At 47.6% G+C, this 22,664-nt stretch overlaps 1 long non-coding RNA gene across 1 annotated transcript; it reads right to left on the bottom strand.

The window, feature by feature from the left end:
• Positions 1-15,471: 15,471 nt before the first annotated feature.
• LOC138921924 (uncharacterized) lies at positions 15,472-19,598 on the bottom strand. The gene is made up of 2 exons (XR_011434926.1): positions 16,536-19,598; positions 15,472-16,436 (listed from the first exon to the last, which is right to left on the bottom strand). It is a non-coding gene; the product is annotated as an uncharacterized lncRNA (long non-coding RNA).
• Positions 19,599-22,664: the final 3,066 nt, after the last annotated feature.

Below are 22,664 nucleotides of genomic sequence, written 5' to 3'. Positions count from 1 at the left end.
ACTGGCTAGGGCCTCTAATCAAATGTGGAAGAGAAGTGGTGAAAGTGGACATCCTTGCCTTGTTCTCAATCTTAGGTGCAAAGTGTTTTTACCACCAAGTATGATGCTAGCTATAGGATTGTCATAGATGTATTTTGTCAATGTGAACCACATCAATTGATTTTCAAGTATTAAACCAACTTTGCATTCCTTAGATAAAAACAGCACTTGGTCATGTTGTGTTATCCTTTAGTATATTGCTGAATTCCATTTGCCAATATCTCCTGAGAATTTTTGCATCTATATTCATAAGGGATATTGATCTGCAGTTTTCTGGTAATAGCTTTATCTGGTTTTGGTATCAGGGCCTCATAAAATAAGTTGGAAAGTGTACCGTTCTTCTCTTATGTTCTTGCAGGGCCTGTGTATGCTGAGTGTTACTTCTTTAAATGTTTGATGGATTTACCAGTGAAGCCGTCTGCACCTGGACTTTTCTTTGTGGACAGGTTTTTAATTACAAATTCAATTTCTTTAATTAGATATCAGGCCATTCAGATTTTCTGTTTCTTTATGTGTCAGCTTTAGTAATTTGTGTCTTTCAAGGAACCTGCCCATTTTGTCTAAGTTGGCATAAAGTTAATAATACCCCCTTATCATCCTTTTACGTCTGGAGGATCTGTAGTGATGTCCCCTCTTTCATTCCTGATATTGGTAATTTGTGTCCCTCCTTTTTCTCTTGATCAACCTAGACAGACGCTTGTCAATTTTACTGATCATTTCAAAGAACCAAGTTTTGGTTTCATTGACTTTTCTCCATTGTTTGCCCATTTTCTAATTTCTTGATTTCCACTCTTTATCATTTCCTTTCTTTTACTTACTTTGGAGTAATAAAACTTATTTGGGGTTAATTTATTCATCTTTTTCCAGCTTCTTAAAGTGTAACCTTAAATCATTGATTTTAAACATTTCTTTTTCTAACATAAGCATTTAAAGCTATAAATTTCCTTTGAGGACAGCTTTAGCTGCATTCTACTCATTTGGATATATTCTGTTTTCATTTTCATTCAGTTCATAATGTTTCTAATTTCCTTTGTGATTATTTCTTTAACCAGTGACCTACTTAGAAGTATATTTAATTTCTAAATATTTGGGGATTTTGCATATATCTTTTTGTTGTGTATTTTTAATTCCATCATGGTCAGAGAATTTACTCTGTACAATTTCATTTATTTTAGACTTATTGAGAGGAGCCAGCCAGGTGGCGTAATGGTTAAGTTCAAGCAGTCTGCTTTGGCAGCCCAGGGTTCATGGGTTCAGATCTCGGGTGCAGACCTACACACTGCTCATCAAGCTGTGCTGTGGTGGTGTCCCACATACAAAGTAGAGGGAGATTGGCACAGATGTTAGCTCAGGGACAATCTTCCTCACCAAAAAAAAAAAAAAATATTGAGACTTCTTTTATGGCTTAGCATATGGTTTAGCTTGGTGAATGTTCCATGTGTGTGTGAAAAGAGTGTGTATTTTGCAGTTGGGTAGAATGTTCTATAAATGTCAGTGAGGTCAAGGTGGTTGGTAGTGCTCTTCAAGTCTTCAGTATCCTTGCTGCTTTTCTGTCTACCAGTTCTGTCTGGCAGACTGAGAGAAAAGTATCGCAGTCTCCAACTGTAATGGTGGGTTTGTCTTTCAGTTCTGTCAGATTTTGCTGCATCTATTTTGAACCCGCAAACCCCAGGCCACCAAAGCAGAGTATGCGAACTTAACCGTTATGCCACCGGGCTGGCCCCCTGTTCTTTTCTTTTAGCTTATTAGTGTCTTTATATTTATTTTTATTTTTATTTGTTTTAGGAAGATTAGCCCTGAGCTAACTACTGCCAATCTTCCTCTTTTTGCTGAGGAAGACTGGCCCTGAGCTAACATCTGTTGCCAATCTTCTTTTTTTTTCCTTCTTCTTCCCAAAGCCCCCTAGTACATCGTTGTATATTCTAGTTGTGGGTCCTTCTGGTTCTGCTATGTGGGATGCCACCTCAGCATGGCTTGATGAGCGGTGCCACGTCTGCACCCAGGATTTGAACTGGTGAAACCCTGGGCCACCACAGCAGGGTGTGTGAACTTAACCGCGCAGCCCCGGGGCCAGCCCCTCATCTCCGCTTTTTAATTGGTCTGTTTAATCTATTTACATTTAGTGGTTGGGCTATTTGTTTTCTGTTTGTCCCATCTGTTCTTTGTTCCTTTTTTCCCCTGTTCCTGACTTCTTTGGGATTAATCAAATGTTTCTGGTATTCTATTTTTTCTCTACTATTGGCTTGTTAGCTCTAATAACTGCGACCACTGGTTCTGCTCAGGAGCCCCCTTCTTGCACCATGATCGGAAAGTGCCTCATAGGCACAAAAGCAGAAATCCAGGGTGTTTGTAGGGGTCACTGCATTTGTTTTCCTTCTGATCCTTCCAAAGTGCCTCTTGTCCAATATCTGCAAGTAATGGTTTCAGGTATTTTGCCGAGTTTTCTAGTTGTTTACATCCAGAGGGCTATCCTGGGATTAGTTATTCCATCATGACCAGAATCATAAGTTTCCCTTCTTTTCTGAGGAATTCTTTATTCCTAAGGTCACCCCATCTTTCTCCTGCATGATCAATGTCTTCCTTGCTCCTGGGTCTATTTTCATCAAATATGTTCTAGTAGCTTCCATTCTTAGAGAACTCCTTTGACCCAACACTTCTCTCCAATCACAACCCCAATGCTCTGTTCCTCTTAGAGCTAAACTTCTCAGAGTAATTGTCTATTTTTTTAGTTCTTCTCATTCCCTCTTCAACCCCTTCCAAGCTGGCTCCTACGCCACCACTCCTCCAAAGATGGGAAACTTATGGCAACTGGGAATCCAAAGGTCCATTTTGTCATGTAAGCTGATGGTATCTGTGAGACATCAAAGAGGACATGTGTGGTAGGCAGTTAGAAGTGTGGGTGAAAAGCTTAAAAGAGAGTTCATCGTTGGCCCAAGCCAGACCCTCAGAAGTTGTGCTTTTTTAATGGACTTTGTTAGAGGTGTATAACTTGAAGGCAGAGAAGTACACAAACTGTACGTGTGCAGCTTAAAGACTTTTTATGTATGTATACAGCCATATGGCAGCCACCTCTCAGACCGAGGCGTAAGTCTGCTCCAGGTATCTGTTGCTAGGTACCAAACCACCCCAAAATTTAAGGGCTGAAATGGTGACCTCGTTTCTTCTGCCCCATGAACCGGCCACCTGGGCAGGCCTCAGACAGGGCAGGAGCTCACTGCTCTGCTCATTGGCAGCGGGGCTGGCCCAAAGGCTGGGGGCTGGAACCATCCAGCAGCTCCCTCCTGCTCATGTCTGGTGGTTGATGCTGGCTGTCAGCTGAGGACTCCGCCAGGGCTAGGACACCTAAACATACCTCTTCCTTGTGGCCCTGTGGCTTCTTCTCAGCACAGGGGCTGGCTTCTAAGGATGAGTGTCTCGAGAGCAAGCCCAGAGGAGTTGTGTCACCTTTGATGGCCTGGCTTCTGCTGCACCCTCTTCGTTAGAAGCAAGTCACTGAGGCCAGGCCATGCTCAAGGGGGAAGGAGTTACAGCGCAGCTTTGGATGGGAGGAGGGCCGAAGAATCCGTGGACGTCTTTAAAACAGCACGAGGGCATTTCCGTCACCCTGGAAAGGTCCCTCACGCAAGAGAAACACTATCCTGGCTTCCAACACAAAAATGCATCGTGTGTGTTTTGAACTTCATGTAAACAGAATCGTTTTGAGGGGCAGCTGTGTAGTTGTGAGCAGCAGTAGCTTGTCGGTTTTCCCGCCGCATGGTGCTCCCTCATGTGAACATGCCGCATTTCGTCCCCTCTACCCTGAGGGCCAGCTGGGCTATCTTCAGTTTGGGGCTGGTATAAACAAAGCTGCTGTGAACATCTTAGGCCCATCTTGGTGCCATATGCCCTTACTTCTCTCAGGTACTGTCTCAGTTAGGGTTCAGTCCGAGAAGCAGAACCTTTATCAGTGAGAGAATAATCCGTACAGATGGGGTTAGACCTGGTGGTCCATCCGAGGCTGTTGCATCTGCAGTTGGTGTTGGGCCTCAGGTCAGCAGGGCTGGCCTCTGGAAAGGAGAGACAGCCATTTGTTTGGGTAGCAAAGCCAAGTAGAGCCTGCATCTGTCTCAGTATGCAAATGCTGATGATGCAAGTGGCCAATGGGACAAGCAGGTACCTTTCACCATGAAAGTGCACACACATCTGGGCTGGAATTTGGAGTGACTGGAATTGCTACTGGTGGCTGCTGCCCTGGCCAGAAAGGCACCTGGCCCTACACTAGCCTTCATAGCATAAAAATGCCTATGACTTTTCTCCTACTTGCCAAATCCCATGCAAATATCTCCTGTGGCCAACCCTGACCTAGGACCACACAAGGAAGGGGATTCTGGGAAATGTAGTTTCAGCATGGCTAGATCGACACACTACAAAAGCAGCACAGGCATATATACTGGGAGTAGGACTGCATGTGGTCAGCTTTAGTAGATCTTGCCAGACGTTTTCCAGAGGGCCTGTACCAGTTTACCTCCTCCCCCGCCCCTGCAGTATCTGAGAGCCCCAGTTGCTCCACATCCTCACCAACACTTGGTATTGTCAGCATGTTTTAATTATAGTCATTCTAACAGGTGTGAGATGGTAGCTCCTTGTGGTTTTAATTTGCATTTCCCTGATGACTAATGATGTCGAGCCTCAGTTCATCTGCTTGTTGGCCGTCTGTGCATCCTCTCCAAGGAAGGGCGTATTCAAGTCTTTTACACATTGTGTAATAGGTTGTCGTTCTTGCTAATGTGGAGTACTTCTGTGTCTACTCAGGATCCGAGCTCCGGGTGACATGTGTACCAGAAACACCTTCTGCCACTCTAGAGTTTACCTTTTCACTCTCTTAATGATGTCTTTTGATGAACAGTTCTTAATTTTAGTGAAGTCCAATTTATCGATCTTTTCTGTTCTGGTTAATGCTTTCATGCTCTGTCTAAAGGATTTTTGCCTATCCCAAGGTCATGAAGATATTCTCCTTTGACTTCTAGACACTTCATTACTTTACCTTTCGTATTTAGGTCTATGCTCAATTGATTTTTGCTTCTAGTGATAGGTGTGTGGCAAGATGTCCTGTTTTCCCACGTGGACATCCAATTTATCCCATAGCAGTTAGCAAAACGATTATCTTTCCCCACAGAATCAAAGTGGGGACTTTGTCATAAATCTGCTGGCTGTCTTTGCACAGGCCTGTTTCTGGCCTCTATTCTGTCACATCAGTCCCTCTCTCTGTCCCTGGGCCAAAACCACGGCAGCATCCTGGCTGTAGCCTTAGCGTCATCTTGATTTCCATTAGCAGGGAGCCCTCTAGTTGGTTTTTCTTCAAGATTGTCTTAGTTTGGGGGCCAGCCCTGCGGCCGAGTGGTTAAGTTCATGCACTCTGCTTCGGCAGCCCAGGGTTTCGCTGATTTGGATCCTGGGCGCGGACATGGCACCACTCATCAGGCCATGCTGAGGTGGCATGCCACAACTAGAAGGACCCACAACTAAAAAAATATATATACAACTATGTACTGGGGGGATTTGGGGAAAAAAGCAGAAAAAAAAAGAATATTGGCAACAGTTGTTAGCTCAGGTGCCAATCTTTAAAAGCAAGATTGTCCTAGTTATTGTAGGCCCTTTGTATTTCCGTATAAATGGTAGAACAATTGGAACTCTCATCCACTACTGGTGAGGCTGTAAAATGGTTCAGCCACTTTGGAAAATGGCTTGGCAGTGTCTTAAAATGTTAGCATCCACTTATACTATATTACAACTATTCCACTCCTAGGACTTGCCCAAGAGAAATAAATTCACACATCCACACAAAGACTTATACACAAATGTTCACAGCAGCTCAGTTCACAAGAGCCGGCCAGGGGAAACAACCCGAATGGCCATCAGGTGACTAGAGAAACAAATTGTGTGTTAATACAACGAAAGACTACTTAGCAATAAAAGGGAGCACACTATTGGGCTCAGAATGACTACACCAAGTGGAAGGAACCGGACAAGAAAAGCAGACACACTGTATGGCTCCATTTATATACAATTCCAGGAACTGCAAACTTATCTCTTGTGACAGAAAGCTGATCAGTGGCTGCCCAGGGGTGGGTGGGGAGGGATGGGCTGGAGGGAGGGGCCACCAGGGGCAGGAGGACACTTTTGGGGGGTGATGAATATGTTTAGTCTCTTGAATGTGGTGATGGTTTCACGAATAAAACTGTCAAAGTGTAGGCTTTAAATACATACAGTTTATTTTACGTCATTTCTAACTCAATAAGGCTGTTTAAAAAAAATACACTGTGTCTCTTTTAAGCAGTATATTGTTGTTGTTTTTTCCCTTTAATCCAGCCTGGCAACCACTGTTTATCTATGGACATTTGAATGTTTTTGCCGATATGGTTGTGTGTGTGTGTGTGTTTATGGTGGTAAAATATATGTGACATGATATGTGTCATTTGAACCATTTGTATCCCATTCAGCAGCAGTATGATGTACCCACCACCACTAGCTAAACCCCACCCAGAACCTCTGTGCCCGCTGAGCAGGAGCCTGATGTGCTTGTGTTACTGATTCCTGTTGTCCCATCTGCTCTTCAGGCCTTCCCTCTCTTATCTCACCTTCTTTCCACGTCACTTGTGTCATTACTCTAGGGTGAACCTAGGCCTGGGTCTGCATCCCTGCATTCCCCACCCCTCCTGCCTGCATCTCACCCACGTGTCCTCCCTCCCTAGTGGTCTTCCATCTTCCATCTCTCCCTCCCTTTCTTTCTCAAATTACTTCATTTCTTGGCAGAAAAATGGGGTCAAGAAAATCATGAGAGGATAACATCACTATAGGAGACATTAAGGACTATGAGCCATCCTCAGCTGTTTCGGATCTTGACCACTCCTACAAACATTACCCAAAGCCCTCTGTGGGTCCCACAACATAGACGTCAGGATATTTTGAGTAACACTTTATTTTTGTTTCTTCTCCCCAAAGCCTCCCAGTACATAGTTGTGGGTCCTTCTAGTTCTACCATGTGGGACGCTGCCTGATGAGCGGTGCCAGGTCTGCGCCCAGGATCCGAGCCAGTGAAACCCCGGGCCGCCAAAGTGAAGCACGTGAACTTAACTACTCGGCCGCAGGCTGGCCCCAACCACCATAGCCTATTTTATGGCAGTTTCAGCACTGCAAAAAGAAACACTGTGCCTGCTGGCAGCCGCTCCCCATCCTCCCCTGTCCTCCTTCCAGCCTGAGGCAATTACTAATTTACTTTCTGTCTCTATGGTTTTACCTATTCTGGACGTTTCATATAAACGGGATCATACAAAGGCAGTCTTCTGTGTCTGACTTCGTTCCCTTAGCATTGGTTTTCAAGGCCCACTCATGCTGCAGCATGGCTCAGGACTCCATTCCTTCCATCCTGTGCAGAGACCACACACACAAACCATCTCCAGCTGATGGACAGTTTGGGGCTGTACAGTTCAGTGGCATTTAAGTTCAAATCATTCATGTAGTCATATGGTAACTTATGTGTAACATTTTGAGGATCTGTCAAACGATTTCCACCCCAGTAGTGTATGGGGGGTCCAATTTGTCCACGTCCTCCCCAACACTTGTTATTGTCCCTCCTTTTGATGACAGCCGTTCGAGTGAGTGTGCAGTGCTATCTTACTGTGGTTTGGACTTCTACCTCCCTACTGACTGATGATATTGAGCATCCTGTCAGGTGTAGGATCATTTTCCTTCAGCTGGAAGAACAACCTGCCATATTTCTTGTAGTCCAGATAGGCTGGCATTGGGTTGCCTGAATCTTTGCCTGAAATGGATTTATTTTGCCCTCATTTGTAAAGGATATTTTGCTGGGTATAGAACTCCAGGCTGGCAGTTTTTCTCTTTCAACACTTTTACTGATATCACCCCATTACCTTTCATTATTTCTGTCGAAAAGTCAGCTGTTGGTCTCATTCTGGCACCTTTGCAGGCAACGTCTTGTTTCCCTCTGGCTGCTTTGAAGAGCTCTCTTCTGCACTGGATGCCCAGCAGTGTGACTCTGATGACGTGCCTGGCCCAGATTTTCTTTGTATCTATGTTGCTTAATGTTTATAACATCCTTGAATCTGGGGTTTGATGTCTTTTTGTCAGTTTTGGAAAATTCTCAGCCAGTATCTCTTCAAATATTGCTTCTGTCCTTTCTCCCCTGGTGTTTGGGGACAAGCCAGGGTGACTGTAGTGCTTGCCTCCTGCGTGCGCCCTTATCTCATCATACCTTCACTGCTTGTCCCCCAGTGCCTTCCAATGGTTCTTTAAAAATACACACTTTGTCCAGCTTCTATAGTTGTTATCAGTGACAGTTAACCTGATATACTCTATCATGGCCAGAATCAGAAAAAGTCTCAGGAAGTTATTCTTGACTCCTCTCATTCCCTCACGCACACCCCCAACACCAAATAACCAAGGCATCTTATCTTCCAAATTGTATATTTCTCCCATTTGCCTCGTACCACCTTCATGGCCCCACCCTGGCCCAGGCCACCATCATGTCTGTCAAGGATAGCTACAGCAGCCTGCCACCCTACTGTAGGTGCTCCACCCCTGCCTGGCCCTCCAGGCTCCTCTCCTGCCACTCGGGTCTCTCACTTCTGTCAACATGAACACAAAACTCAGATATGAAACTCTGTGGTTGGTTTACCCTCAGTCAAGACAGATCTGTGCCCAGGCCAGCCAGAATGAAGTCAAACCAAACCTGTGTCCCTTAGCTTTACTCTCAGTTGAATTTATGAACCATACTTGGGGCCGGCCCGGTGGTGTAGTGGTTAAGATCACACACTCCGCTTCAGCAGCCGGGGGTTCACAGGTTCAGATCCCAGGCATGGACCTACACACTGCCCATCAAGCCACGCTGTGGCAGCATCCCACATACAAAGTAGAGGAAGACTGGCACAGATGTTAGCTCAGGGACCATCTTCCTCACCAAAACCAAAACAAAACAAAACAAAAAACATACTCAGTCCCACCACTAGTGGTGGGTGGCTTTTTTTGATTTTTTTTTTTTTCTAAAAATCTCCAAGAGCCATGCTTGTGGTCGACAGGCCACCAGTTGTTGTAGCAACCTTGAGTGAGCACTCGTGAAAGGAAGCTTGCTTTACACTGTCAGCAGGATAGTCTCGAGCGAAGCACCATGAGTGGAGGCCGCACATTCAGTAGAGCCAAAGGACAGGCGGCAGCAGGAAGGGGACCCATGGTCTCCTAGGGACACGAGAGCAGAGAAACTAGAAGAGAAGGTTGACTTCTCCACCCTGTCCATTTCTTGTCATCTCACCAAATTGCAAATGTGACATCAGAAATCCTCTGTCGCTATGGTTTTTCTAGAAGAGAATGAAAGTCAGCAGGCAAAGACAGTGACTGGAGACGTACCTCTTGGGTTGGGTTTTCTGCTGAGTCATTGCCTTAATGGCCACCCGAGATAACCGACTCCCCCTCGCTCAGCCTGTTTCCACAGCAACCAGTGAGCAGGCTGGGAGCAAAGCCAAGCTGGGATCAGAGGGAGTCTCAGTCCCAGCCACCATGTGGCCATTTTTTTTTTTTTTTTTCTAGCCAGAACATTTTCAGAGCCCATTTTTTTAAAAACAAACTTTTCCTTTTAAAAATACCTGCTCATTACAAAGAAAGCCAAGCAGTACAGACATGTAGTGTGCAGAGTAGGAAAACTCCTCACTTTCCCAGCCTGCAATCTCGCCCCCACCCCAGCAGAACAGCCCCACCAGCCTCTACACTCCCCTCCCACGGGCAGCGCTGGTGATCCCGCCCCAGAGACACCGCGGGACCAGAAGATGACTTAACGTCCTCTGCTGCTTCCAGTTTTTGTGTTTGTGCTTTTGCCATCGTAAGCAGTCCTGCATCCTTGCACATGTTTTTTTGCACACTTAGACAAAGGGATCTTTAGGCAAGACTCCTAGGAGCCAGATTCCCGGGTCATTTTGATAGATGTAGCCCAAAGTGGCCCCCACACAACAGTAGGTTTTGGAAAAAGTTTCACCTTTGCAAATCTAATGGGTGAAAAAGCGTATCTTGCTTTTTATTTGCATTTCTTTCAGTCTGAGTGAGATTGGACATGCCTTTATTGTCTTCATTGGCCTTTTGAATTTCTTTTCATGTAAGCTATCTAGACACATCTGTGGTGAGATTTCCACAGGGTTGTGAGTCTTTTTCTTTTTTTTTAAGATTCACGCCTGAGCTAACATCTGTTGCCAATCTTCTTCTTTTTTTATCCTTCTTCTCCCCAAATCCCCCCAGTACATAGCTGTATATTCTAGTTGTGGGTCCTTCTAGTTCTGCCATGCAGGACTCCGCCTCAGCGTGGCTTGATGAGCGGTGCCATGTCCGCGCCCAAGATCCGAACCGGCAAAACCCCAGGCTACCGAAGCGGAGCGTGCGACCTTAACCACTCGGCCACAGGGACCGGCCCCATGCGTCTTTTTCTTACCAGTAGCGAGAGATGGGTCCATATTCTATCCATATGTATTGCAAATATTCTATCCTGGTTTGTGATGTGTCTCTGAGTATGTTCATGGTACTTTCCATGCAAAAATTTCTTAATTTTTTCCTTTACAGCTTCTGACTTGCAATCTCAGGCTTTACAAGGCTTTCCCCACTTCAAGATCATTTTAAAAATCCATTCATGGGGGCTGGCCCCATAAGCAAGTGGCTAAGTTCGCGAGCTCTGCTTTGGCAGCCCAGGGTTTCAAACGTACGTGAAACATTCAGAAAAGTATCGCGCTGCGGGCCACAAAGAAAATGCCAACCAATTCCGGGCAGTGGAAATCAGATAGACCCCTGGATACAATGCAAAGAAATTAGGATGAACCAGGAAAAGATAACACCTCCTCCTTGTAGAATCTCCAACTGGAAATTTAAAATCACCCTTCTAAATAAAGTTTGGGTTAAAGAGAAAATTAAAACTAAAAATACTAAATACTAAAACTTCATGCCAATACATTGAACTTCTAGATTAAATGAAGCTAGTTTCCTTTGCTCCGTCCCCAGTTTGACAATGAAATAGGAATAAACACCTGGTCCCAGAAGGGTTTCTCCTGGAGCCGGGAAGGACCGTTTGCTCCTGCTCTTCTTTAACATAGGGCTAGGAAAAGATGTTGCTTTTGGAGTTCATAACTAAGACCCCTAGGCTACTGTCGGCTCCCACTCCCCTCTGAGACCACCAAGACTAGTTGGACAAGCAAATCCAAGCTCATTGCTGCCTGCAGTAAGGGAGACCACAACCTTGATAAAGCCGTAGAAGCTTCTTGGAAGGTGAGGTCAAGGGTGGGGTGTTTTTTTGGTTTGTTTTTCTTTTTTGAGGAAGATTAGCCCTGAGCTAACTACTGCCAGTCCTCCTCTTTTGCTGAGGAAGCCTGGCCCTGAGCTAACATCCGTGCCCATCTTCCTCTACTTTATATGTGGGACGTCTACCACAGCATGGCTTTTTGCCAAGCGGTGCCATGTCCGCACCCGGGATCCAGACCTGCAAACCCTGGGCCGCTGAGAAGCAGCATGTGCGCACTTAACCGGGGCGCCACCGGGCAGGCTCTGAGGGTGGCGTGTTTTTAATTTGGTTTGTCAGTCTAGTTTCAGGCAGGTCTTTCCGTGGGGACATCTGACTGGGACAGAGCACACCTTGTGTACGATTGGTGGGCCCTGCAAGGAGAGGGCTTGAGGGTAACCTGGGAGACTAAATGGTCCCCTGACAAGCCCAGCTGAGCCATCGAGTGTTCTCACTGGGGGGCTGTTCCCCTGGTGAAGGCTAGTTGAATAATCTAATGTTTGGACAAATGGATTTTCAGGAAGTTCCTGAAATAAACAATAAAGTTATTTGCAACTTCCTCTTCCTAGACAAGAATTTCCTGGCCTAGTAAAGTCACATTAATACGGGGAGATGGGAGGCTGGGTGATGGTCTGTGCTTTAGCTCTCGGCTGCGTAGCTCACATTCTGAGGTCAAAAGCTGCCGCGTTTGGGTGAAGTCGCCTGTCCTTCAGGCTTGCTGAGAGACGCTGAGAGCAGCCCTGGCCCCACCAACACCGCCAGCTGCCCCGCTGGTGCCCGGGCGACGAGGGGCACTGGCTGCGGCAACGTTTGAAGGGAGGATGTGGAGGGGGCTTGCCCTCTGCAAAGACAAGGGAGAGGTGCCTCAGGAGAGTCACTCCTGGAGACCAGGGCTGCTTGAATCACCCCGGTCTCATCTGGAGGTGGCCGAGCTCCTGGTGCTGGGGGCTGGCGTGAATGGCAGCTGAGGTGGGCCCAGGCCCAGGCCCAGGCAGCTGCTCAGCCACCGCTTGGCACAGCAAAGGGAGGGTGGGTCTCAAGTGAGCCATGTCACTGACTCTTACCCACAAGGATCCCCTACTGAGCCCCCCCACCCCAGCTAAGAGGAGAGGAAGAGGTCAGAGCCCAAGGCAGATGGACTCCTGTGCAGGGGAGTGCTTTGAATTGGTTACAAGGGTAATGTTTGAAAATGAACACCATTGGGTTTAAGAACCACAATGAGACAAACTACAGGGGCCCTGAAAAATGATGGCCTCAGCCTCTGCTGTCTTAAGGAGTTGAGACTACTACAAAGATGGTAAAGGAGTGAAACCTGATGATCAAATCAGACAAGCCCCAGGAGAAAACTATGTGAGGTCTCAGGGCAGGCCCAGCAAAGAGAGCCAGAAGCAGGCCTGCCTCCAAGGCCGCTCTAGCCCACTGGGACAGGAAAGGTGCAGGGGCCGAGCCCTCTCTGCTGTGGGGCCTGGTCGCCAGGAGGAGCACCTCCCTGCGGCTCACCAGATGACACCTGAGAGCGGAAAGATGCCAGCTCTCTTGCATATTGCTTGGTTTTTTTCATGGGTGGTGTTGCTACAGGAAATGGGGACAGCACAGGGTCCCTCGATACATTTTCTACCTCGTTTTCACATGGAAACCCACCCTTTTTCAGTATGGTGTTAATTTTGTAACCAGCCAACTGACTGTGTGTGCTTATTTTTTTAGTTGACTCTCTTGGACTTTCAGTTATACAAAATCTGATTGACAAACAATGACAGCTTTGCTTTGTCCCTTCCACCAGGTATTCCTTGTATTTCTCTCTTTCAGTGTTCAATAATAATGGTGATCACAGGGATGTTGTCTTGTTCTTGGTGTTTCACCACTAAGCAAAGCACTGCCTTTTGCCTTGAGATAGATATATTGAAAAATATATATATATATATATCAGCTCATGAAGCTATCATCTGTTGCAAGTTTTTCTTTCCAAAAATGGCTGGAATATTTTCCATCCTACTTACTCTTCCAGAACATCTCCACTCCCTCAGCAAGAGGTGGAGTCCCCTTGACCCTGGGTGGGCCTCTGTGACTCCCTTGACTAGATGGAGTCCGGCAGAAGGGACACTAGTGACTTCCAAGGCTAGGTCCCTCTCTTGGGATGCTCACCCTTGGAACCAGACACCACGCTGTGAGGAAGGGGACATGGCAAGGCATACACGCAGAGGAACCAATGCCCTCTGCCCTCTGCCCTCTGCCCTCTGCCCTCAGCCCCAGCTGAGCCTCCAGCGAACACCCAGCACCAACTCCCCCGCTTGCCAACTTGGCAACGGACACTCCGGCCTTCGGTGGGCTTGCCCCAGCTGACACCACAGACAGCAGAGATGAGCCCGGCCCATGTTGCAGATTCATGAGCAAAATGAGCACATGGAATCGTTTGAAGCCACTGTTTTGGGGTAGTTTGTTATGCAGCAATAGTTAACTGGAACATCATCTATTCCAATTTCTATGTTATTAAGAACATTGAATTTTATCAAATACCTTTTCTTTCTTTCTTTCCTTTATTGAGTCCCTTTTTTTTTTAATGTGGTAAGATATACATACAAAATTTACCATTCTGACCATTTTTAACTGTACAGTTCAGTGGCATTTAAGTTCAGATCATTCATATTGTTGTGCACCCATCCCCCCCCTCCCCCGCCCCCGCAGCCGCCATCCTCCTTTCTGTCTCTATGAAGTTGAAGTTGACTGCTCTCGGGACCTCACACAGGTGGACTCACACAGTGTCTGTCCTTTCGTGGCTGGCTTCTTCCACTTAGCATAATGTCCTCAAGGTCCGTCCACGTTGTAGCACATGTCAGTACTTCATTCCTTTTCGTAGCCGTATGTTATTCCAGTGTGTGGAGGGACCACATTCTGTTCATCCGCTGATGGGCACTTGGGTTGCTTCCGCCTTTCAGCTATTGTGAGTAACACTGCTGTGAACACTGGTGTGCAAATATTTGGTCCTATCTGTGCTTTCAGTTCTTTTGGGTATATGCTCAAACTGTTTCAAATACATTTCTGACATCTATTGATGTCATGTTTTCCTCCTTTGGCACATTAATATTACTAATTATAGTAACATAATTCCTAACTGTATCATCTCTGCACTCTTGGAATGAATCCACTGGTTATGGTATATTTGTTTCTTAATCTGCTTTTGGATTATATTAGCTAATATTTTTAAGCTGTGCATCGATATTTATAAGTGAAAATGATCTGCAGTTTTCTTTGTGGCGTGGGTGTGTGATCTTTGTCAAGTCTGGAAACCAGATTCATTCAGTCAGTCAGCCCAGGAGGGCCCATGGAGCAGCAGACGTGGCTCTGGACTCTGGGAATGGAGCTGACCAAGACCCACAGAGACTGTCTGTGTGGTGCTAATGTCCTCCTGGGAGAAAAAGGTTCTTCCGGTTTTATAAAACACATTTGGAAGCTTTCCTTTACTCTCTTTAATACACTGGGACTACTTGTTTCTGAAAGGCCAGAAAGAATTTATTTGAGGATTCGCTAGGCCTGAGGCTGGTACAGGGGTGGCTCTCTGACAACTCTCCCCATTTTCTTCTCTGCTCAGCTGGTCTCTTTCCTCTGTGGCCAATCTCCCTGCTTCCCAGCCAGGAGCCAGCGGGCCCGGAGCAGAGCCACCACTCAGACCACAGAGAAAGTACCTTGCCTGGGGTTCAAGGGTTCAAGTCGCTCGAGAGTGAGGAGCCTGGCCCTGCAAGGCCCTGCCCTTACTCCCACCCTCCCTCCCTGCTTGCACACTCCCCTCCTTGAACCCCCCTTCTCCTCTGCCCTCCCTCCCTCCCCTCCTCCCACTCTTCTGCTGCTGCCTCCTGCTCTCCCTACTAGGGCAGACACAGAGGCAGCCGAAGAGATGCTCAACCTCATCAGTTATAGGGAAATGCAAGATAAAAACGACAATGACTAACATGAAAAAGATTGTCATACCAAGTGTCGGCAGGGACGAGGAGCCAGGGGGAGTGTCAACTAGGACAGCCACTTTGGATAACTGTTGGGCAGTGTCTCATGAACTTGAACTTCACCTACCCTAAGCAAGCAACTCCATTTCTAGGTGTGTACCAGAAAGAAATGATTGCACACATCCATACAAGGGCTTAGACATGAGTGGCACAGCAGCTTTATTTGTAACAGCCAGGAAGTGGAAACGACCCAATGCCTGGCCACAGCAAACAGATCAACAAAGCTGTGGTCTCAACAAAGCTGTGGTCTGTCCATACCATGGACCACCACTCAGTAGTAGACAGGAATGAACTGCTGACGTGTGTGTGACTGTCACATGCTCTGTGCTCCCATTTATATGAAGCTCTAGAACCTGCAAAACCAATCTGTAATGACAGAGGTCACAATAGTGTTTACCTTTGGGGGTTGGTTTGACGGAAGCTCCACTGTGCATGTGTGGAAGGTTCAAGTTGTACGCTTCATGTTTCGGCTCAAAGAAATTATTTAAATATGTGAGCTTTGAAAGCTGGAAATTTCACTTCAAGTACCACTGTCACTATCATCCACCAGTTTTATTGTGTAGTTATTTTGATTAATGTAGTTCTAAGTATTTTTAAATTCTCATTATCATTTTTAAAGCTTTGCAAGGTATGGTGATTGTGTGTGTGTGTGCGTGTGTGTGTGTGTGTGCACGCATGCACACTACTGACTTCGCGCCTAACTGTGCTGTGCTCCGAGAATGTGGTCTGACACCGAGTCTTTGAACTTACTTGCTTCTTGCTTTATGGCTAGGACGCTGCCATTGTCTTTAGATGCCACTCGTGGTGGACATGGCTGGGCGGGGGAGGACACTCACCCATCACAGCGCCCTTGGTTATTGGGCTTGTTCACATTTTCCGTATCTTCACGGAAATGTTTTAGGTGTGTCTCTAGTAAATACCAAATGTCTGGAGGTTGCGGTTTTGATACAATATGACAATCTCTGTAATCTCTGACAGTCCTCCCATCCAAAGCCCTCTCAGAGGTCACATCTGTCTTTGTTGTGTTGACCCCCACAGAAGCCCCCAGTAGGGTGGGTAGGTTGGCTCAGGGTTGGGTGTCACAGGCTCAGCTCTTCCACCTGTTTGGGTTGTACAATATAAAGAACAATTAGAAAAAAAGCCCACCTGAATAGCAAAGATGAAGAGTTTCAAACAGTTAACATTTCCAGATGGCTCACCTGGCAAGGGCAGGGTGCTCTCTGGGGAAGCTGAGAAGCTGGTGTTACCGAACCAGGTTTGTTTTGCCCACTGCACGATTATGTCAATCACCGAGATGACGAGTTTGCAAAGAGAAAGGGTTTAATCACAAGGCAGCCAAGCGACGAGGCAGGAGACTCAATCTCAGATCCACCTCCTTGAAAATAGGGGCTCAGGGCTATTTCCGGGATGAGGGGGTGGGGCAGGCTGGAGTGTGGGGATGGGTGATCGGAGGGAAGGAGAAGTGAGGTAACCAATGATCTGCATAAGTGTAGTCAAGCTTCGTGGCTCTTCATAGGACGCATATGTGCAAAATGGCAGTGTTCCCATGATCTGAGGGTGAAGTTTTAGCTTCTTGACGTCAAAAAGGTCACTCGTTGAGCATTTGCCCAGGTCCAGTTGATGGGTTGGTGGTCTCAACCAGCCTGAACTGGACAAGGGGTGAATTCTCAGCTCCTGAAAAACTCAAGCACCCCACCCGTTACTATGGTGGCTCAAGCACCAGAGATGTTACCTGTAGGGTGGGCTTTAATAATGCATTATCCAACTACTTTTGCAAACCAACAACTAACTGAGTCTAGTTAAAGCAAGTTGGCCCCCAGTGTCACTGGGGGCCGGGCACAGTGGTCTCCCACGTCCACACTTGACCCGTGACACATCCAAGTGCATGTCCTATTGCAGTTCAAACCATAATGAGATACCACTTCACACCCACTAGGATGGCTAGAATCAAAAATTGATAACAAGGGCTGGCAAGGATGTGGAGAAATCGGACTCCTTGTACATTGCTGGTGGGAATGCAAAATGGTGCAGCTCCTGTGGAAAACAGAATGGTGGCTCCTCAAATAACTAAACATGGAATTAGCATATGGCCCAGCACTTCCACTCCCAGCTATGTACCCAGGAGAAAGGAAAACATCTGTCCACACAGAGACTTCTCCACCCCTGATCACAGCAGCTTTACTCAGAAGAGTCAAAAGGTGGCAACAACCCAAATGTCCATCAGCAGATCAACGAATAAATATAATGTCCATCCATACAGTGGAATATGATATGGCCATGAAAAGGGATGACATACTGACACATGCCACAACAAAGATGAACCTTGAAAACATGATGCTCAGTGAAAGAAGCCAAGCACAAAAGACACACTATATGATTCCATTTGTATGAGATGTCCACAACAGGCAGATCCACAGAGGCAGCAGGCACATGAGAGGGCGCCAGGGGCTGGCGGGGAGGGGATGGGGAGTGACGGCTAACAAGCACAGGGTTTCTTTTGGGTGAGGACAATGTTCTAGAATTAGATAGTGGTGAGGGCCGCACACCTCTGAATATTCTAAACCCTACTGAGTTGTCCACTTTCAATGGGTGAACTGGACAGTAAGTGATTTATTACTCAATTTAAAAACATTCTTTCAAAATGAAATTCGGATCCCCAAGTCCTGGTGGCGAAGGCTGCAGTTACAACAACAAAGTAGCCGCGAGGGAGGGAGGGCTGTAGGCCCCAGGGCAAACCCCGCCTTGGCCACTTCCTACCTCCATGAACTTGAAGGTCATTCAACTTCTCTAAACTTGCTTTCCTTGGCACAGTAAACCCTCCATAACTGTGAGCTACCACCACTCACGGGGTTTTCTCCCCAACAGTGCAGCCGGAGGAAAGCAGCGAGGCTGTGCAGACGGGACAGGAGCGACCCCTCACTCTGGGCAGCCTCTCGCCTAGGCTGCTCTGGGGCTCCCTCTGCTACTCCTCACCGCTACCCTGCACCCTCTGAGACTGCTGCTAGCATCTCCTTGTAGAGAGAGGAAGCTGAGGCACAGAGAGCTGAGGAAGCTCACCCAAGGCCTCCCAGCTAGTGAACTGCAGAGATCAACATCGATTTTCTTAAAAATGTGGTTAAATACAGATAACATAAAATTACCATTTTGACAATTTTTAAGTGTACAGCTCTGTGCCATTAAGAGCATTCATATTTTGTGCAACCATCACCATCATCCACCCCCAGAACTTTCCATCTTCCCAAACAGAAACTCTGTCCCCATGAGACACTAACTCCCTCTCCCTCCCCAGCCCCGGCACCCTCCGCCAGCCTCCTTTCTGTGTCTGCGAAGTTGACTGCTCTGGGGACCTCACACAAATGCAATCACAGAGTATCTGTCCTTTTGTGACTTGTTGGTTTGACTAGCACAATGTTCTCAAGGTTCATCCATGCTGTTGCATGTGTCCTTCCTCTTTAAAGCTGAGTAATATTCATTTTGTTTGTCCGTTCATCCACTGATGGACACTTGAGTTGCTTCCACCTCCTGGCTACTGTGAATCACGCTGCTGTGAACATGGGGGTGCAAATAGCGCTTTGAGACCCTGCTTTCCCTTCTTTTGGGGAGACCCCCAGAAGTGGAACTGCTGGATCTATGGTAATACTATGACTAATTTTTTCAGGCAATATTGATTTTCAGCCAGGAAAGGCAAAGGAGAAGGAAATGGAATTCGAGTCTCCCCCATCAGACCGGCAGACAGTAAATCCTCTCACGGCACCAAGCGCTGGTGAGGCTGTGGGGCAACAGAACTCTGGTGGGCAGTAATCTCGGCAAGCTCTTTGGGAAGGGATTTGGCAACTTCTAGTCAAGTGGAAGTGTAGCTGTGCTGCACGCAGGCAGATCTCCTTGCGAAGCACTCACAGGTAAGCAGAGAGGCGCGGAGCAAAGGAGGAACTACCCTAATGGGCGCCCCAGGAGACCCGGGGAAAACTCCCACCGATCCAGGCCTGCAGCCAGTGGGAGAAGGATGTGGACCACATGATGCCTTTGTAGAAAGTTACAACACACGCCAGGCAGTAGTATACATTGCTGGTGCATATGCCGACATGCAGGAAAGGCGTAAGAGTGTGCCAGGAGTAGGGGCTCCCCAACTTCGGATGGTGGTCACCTGGGGGCTCCAACTGAATCTGTCAGGTTCCATGTCTTTTAAAGGAAGAGACCTGAGACAGCCGAGCTGGTGGCGGTGCAGATACCCTGGCAGAGGCCCCAGTGGAAGTCAGGCGGGGCTGAGAAAGAAGAGGCAGAAGTAAAACCAGAAGTCAGCGGTTCTGAAGAGACACAGAGGACAAAGATCAAAGCGAAAGGCGGGAAGCGGAAGAAAAGACTAGAAAAACATGAAAATGGCTAGAAGGGCCTGCCGTGCTGCCAACAGCAACCAGGCTTGGGTGGCTCTCCAGCCCCACAGGGGCCTGGCCCTGGAAACCAGCCAGCCCCCCGCTCACTGAGCAGCGAGGCAGCGGCGGTGTGAGGGGCACCCAGGATGAAGCCCGCTTGGCAGCAGTGCACTCAGGGGTGGGGGAGCGGCGGAAATATACTGAGGCTGAAACAGCCAGGGCCACAGGCCTCCACTTAGTCGGGGAAGAGGCGCCCCTAAGCACACGACTATTTGGGGGCTCGTTTGAGGATGTAAATCACCTAGTTTATATTTATCCAAAGATTTCTGCTCCTGGAGACCTTCAGAGGCAGGAGGGAAATGCTTTGCCTGTTGGCTGTGCTGCTGTGAAACAGCTCACACAGGGCCGCGGCACTTCCTCTCCCCACGAGACATGACCACGGAGGGCGCCAGTTCACCAGGGTTTGGGACACTGTCATGTTGACAATGATCACAGCTGCAGTGTTTTATTTCTAAGTGTAAATTTGAACTATTTTATAACAATTATTACTTTTAATAATCTTATAATTAAAATTTTATAATGACAAACATCTGAAGCAGCTATAGGAGATGCTGAAACCTGACAGAGCCAACTGATGCACAGACAAGGAGAACCGGGGCCCCCAGAGGCCTGTTGTAAGCAAGGCCGGAACCCCAGGCTCTAAAGAACAAGAATCCAGACACACGCGACTACGTGTGCTATGCATGCTGCCTGCACATCCCCACAAAGCCAGGGAGAAACGACAGATTAAGAAAACATATTTATCATCTGTGTGACAGATGAATGATTAATGTTTGTAATACTACAAAAAGAGCTCTTGCAAATGGAAGAAAAAGTCCAAAAATGAGGAAAGGATATAAAGAAGCAACTTACAGAAGAACAAATACTAACTCCCAACAGACAAATGCACACGCACCAGTTGTGCACCTGTGCGTGTTGCACGTGTGTGTGGCAGGGGCATGAGCTATAATCACAATAAGATCTCACTTCGCCCCCATCAGATTGGCACAAACTGAAACAGCGTGCTAATGCCTAGCCGGGAGAAATGTGCATCATGAGCGTCAGTGGGAAAAGCACCCAGGGATTGAAACCCACGCGAGCTTGCACTTCCACCGCACCCCTGACTGACCCGGAGGACGGCGGGCTCTGTGCTGCAGAGGCGGATGCTCAGTTTCCAGCAGCACTGCTCATAGAAGGAAAGCTGGGAAGGCATCCCCGCACTGGATGAGGATAGGGTGAAGGAGCCTGGTACCAGCCCCCAGCTGAGCACGGAACATCACTAAAGCGCAACCGGGCTGGGGCAGTGTCTGTGCCCATCAGATGGCTCATTGTCTGTCTGTCCCTCATGAGCCTGTATTACCTATACAATCAGAGCAAAAACACTACAACTGTTTTCACTGGGGGGCAAATTCCCAGGCTATGGTATGGGAAAGCAAGGAAGAGGCCAGGTGGCAACACTATTGTCCCTTCTTCGAGGGAGAGGGAGAGCCATGCTTTGGGTGAAGAGGCAGGACGCCTGGGTTTCTGATGCTCAGTGTTGCAACTTTTGGCCAAGCCCAACTTCTAGAGTTTCAGTTTCTGTGAAATGAGGGGGTTGGCACAGATAGTTTCTAAGATCCCTCCCAGCTTTGGAACCTTGCAACCGTTAGGCCAAACGCAGGGAGAGGGCCCATCTGGCAAGCACTGGCTTCTCAGCTGTGCGGGGTAAGACAGAGACAGTGACAACAACGACAACGGATAAATGAACAGGGAGGGGCAAGAAGAACTCCTCAGAGGCAGTGCGGACGAAAGGGCTGCAGAGCTCAGGGCAGAGCTAGGAGGGGGCACAGCCACCAGCCTCTTTCCTCTAGCATCTCAAACATTGCTGGCACCCTTGAACCCTGAGGCAGGGCTGAGGTGGCCAGGGCCGGTGGGGATGCAGGAAGCTGTGTGGCTAACGCTGGCCACACTTTGAGAAACACTGATCAAAAAGAGGGGGCAGGGAGAGAAGGTTCCAGGCCTCTGGCTTTGGTCGGCTCGGCTCAGTGTAGGGTTGTCTGGTCTAGCAAATAAAAAGATGGGACACCAGTTAAACCTGAATTTCAGATAAACAATGAACAATTTTTTAGTATAAGCACGTCTCATGTGAGATTTGGGGAACACTGGTACTAAAACATTATTCGTTGTCCTGCATTTCATCTGACATCTTTGGATGGGAGCCCCGGCAGGAGAGAGTAGGGTTGGGATTCTGGAAGTCTCTGCCCCGCCCGAGGTGTCCCTTCCACACGGGTCTCTCCTTTGGGTGGAGTCCCCCTCGCCCAGGGTCTCCCCAGGCCCCTGAGTGGTAGAGGCTCCCTGTGGCCCCTCCTCCCAGTGGTGTGCGTAGTACTCCATGAAACTGTCCTGAATCACCCTAATCTGAGTGTGCCACCTGTTTCTTGTGGGGACGCAGCCTGACAGAGGAGTGGAATAGAAACCAGAAGGTTCTCAGGGTTATTTATTAAATAGGTATTGGCAAAAATAGAATAGAATAAAACAAAATAAAATAAAATGTTATTGGAGCTCGAAAGTGTGGAATGAATGAGACAATGCAAAGGCCCGACAATTCTGTTGTCAACGAGGGGACAGCCACTAAGAGAGAAACAGCAAAGTGGGGACTCAATTGGCTACCAGGTGAAGAGCCCGCCCTATACAAGACCCTGGTCCCCCACACTCCTCCACTCTCCCAACCCCCCGTCTCTACGTGAGCCACCCAAGGAACTGCATCTCCCCCCTCCCTCTCTCTGGCCTCTTCCAAGTACAGGTGGCCTCTCTGGAGACACCTATAACCTTTTTCCTTTTTTTTTTTTTTTGTGGAAGATTAGCCCTGAGCTAACTGCCGCCAATTCTCCTCTTTTTGCTGAGGGAGACTGGCCCTGAGCTAGCATCCGTGCCCATCTC

The sequence above is a fragment of the Equus caballus genome, chromosome X (genome assembly GCF_041296265.1).
Source record: "Equus caballus isolate H_3958 breed thoroughbred chromosome X, TB-T2T, whole genome shotgun sequence".
Classification (NCBI taxonomy): domain Eukaryota; kingdom Metazoa; phylum Chordata; class Mammalia; order Perissodactyla; family Equidae; genus Equus; species Equus caballus.
This window is presented reverse-complemented; position numbering and strand designations above follow the sequence as displayed.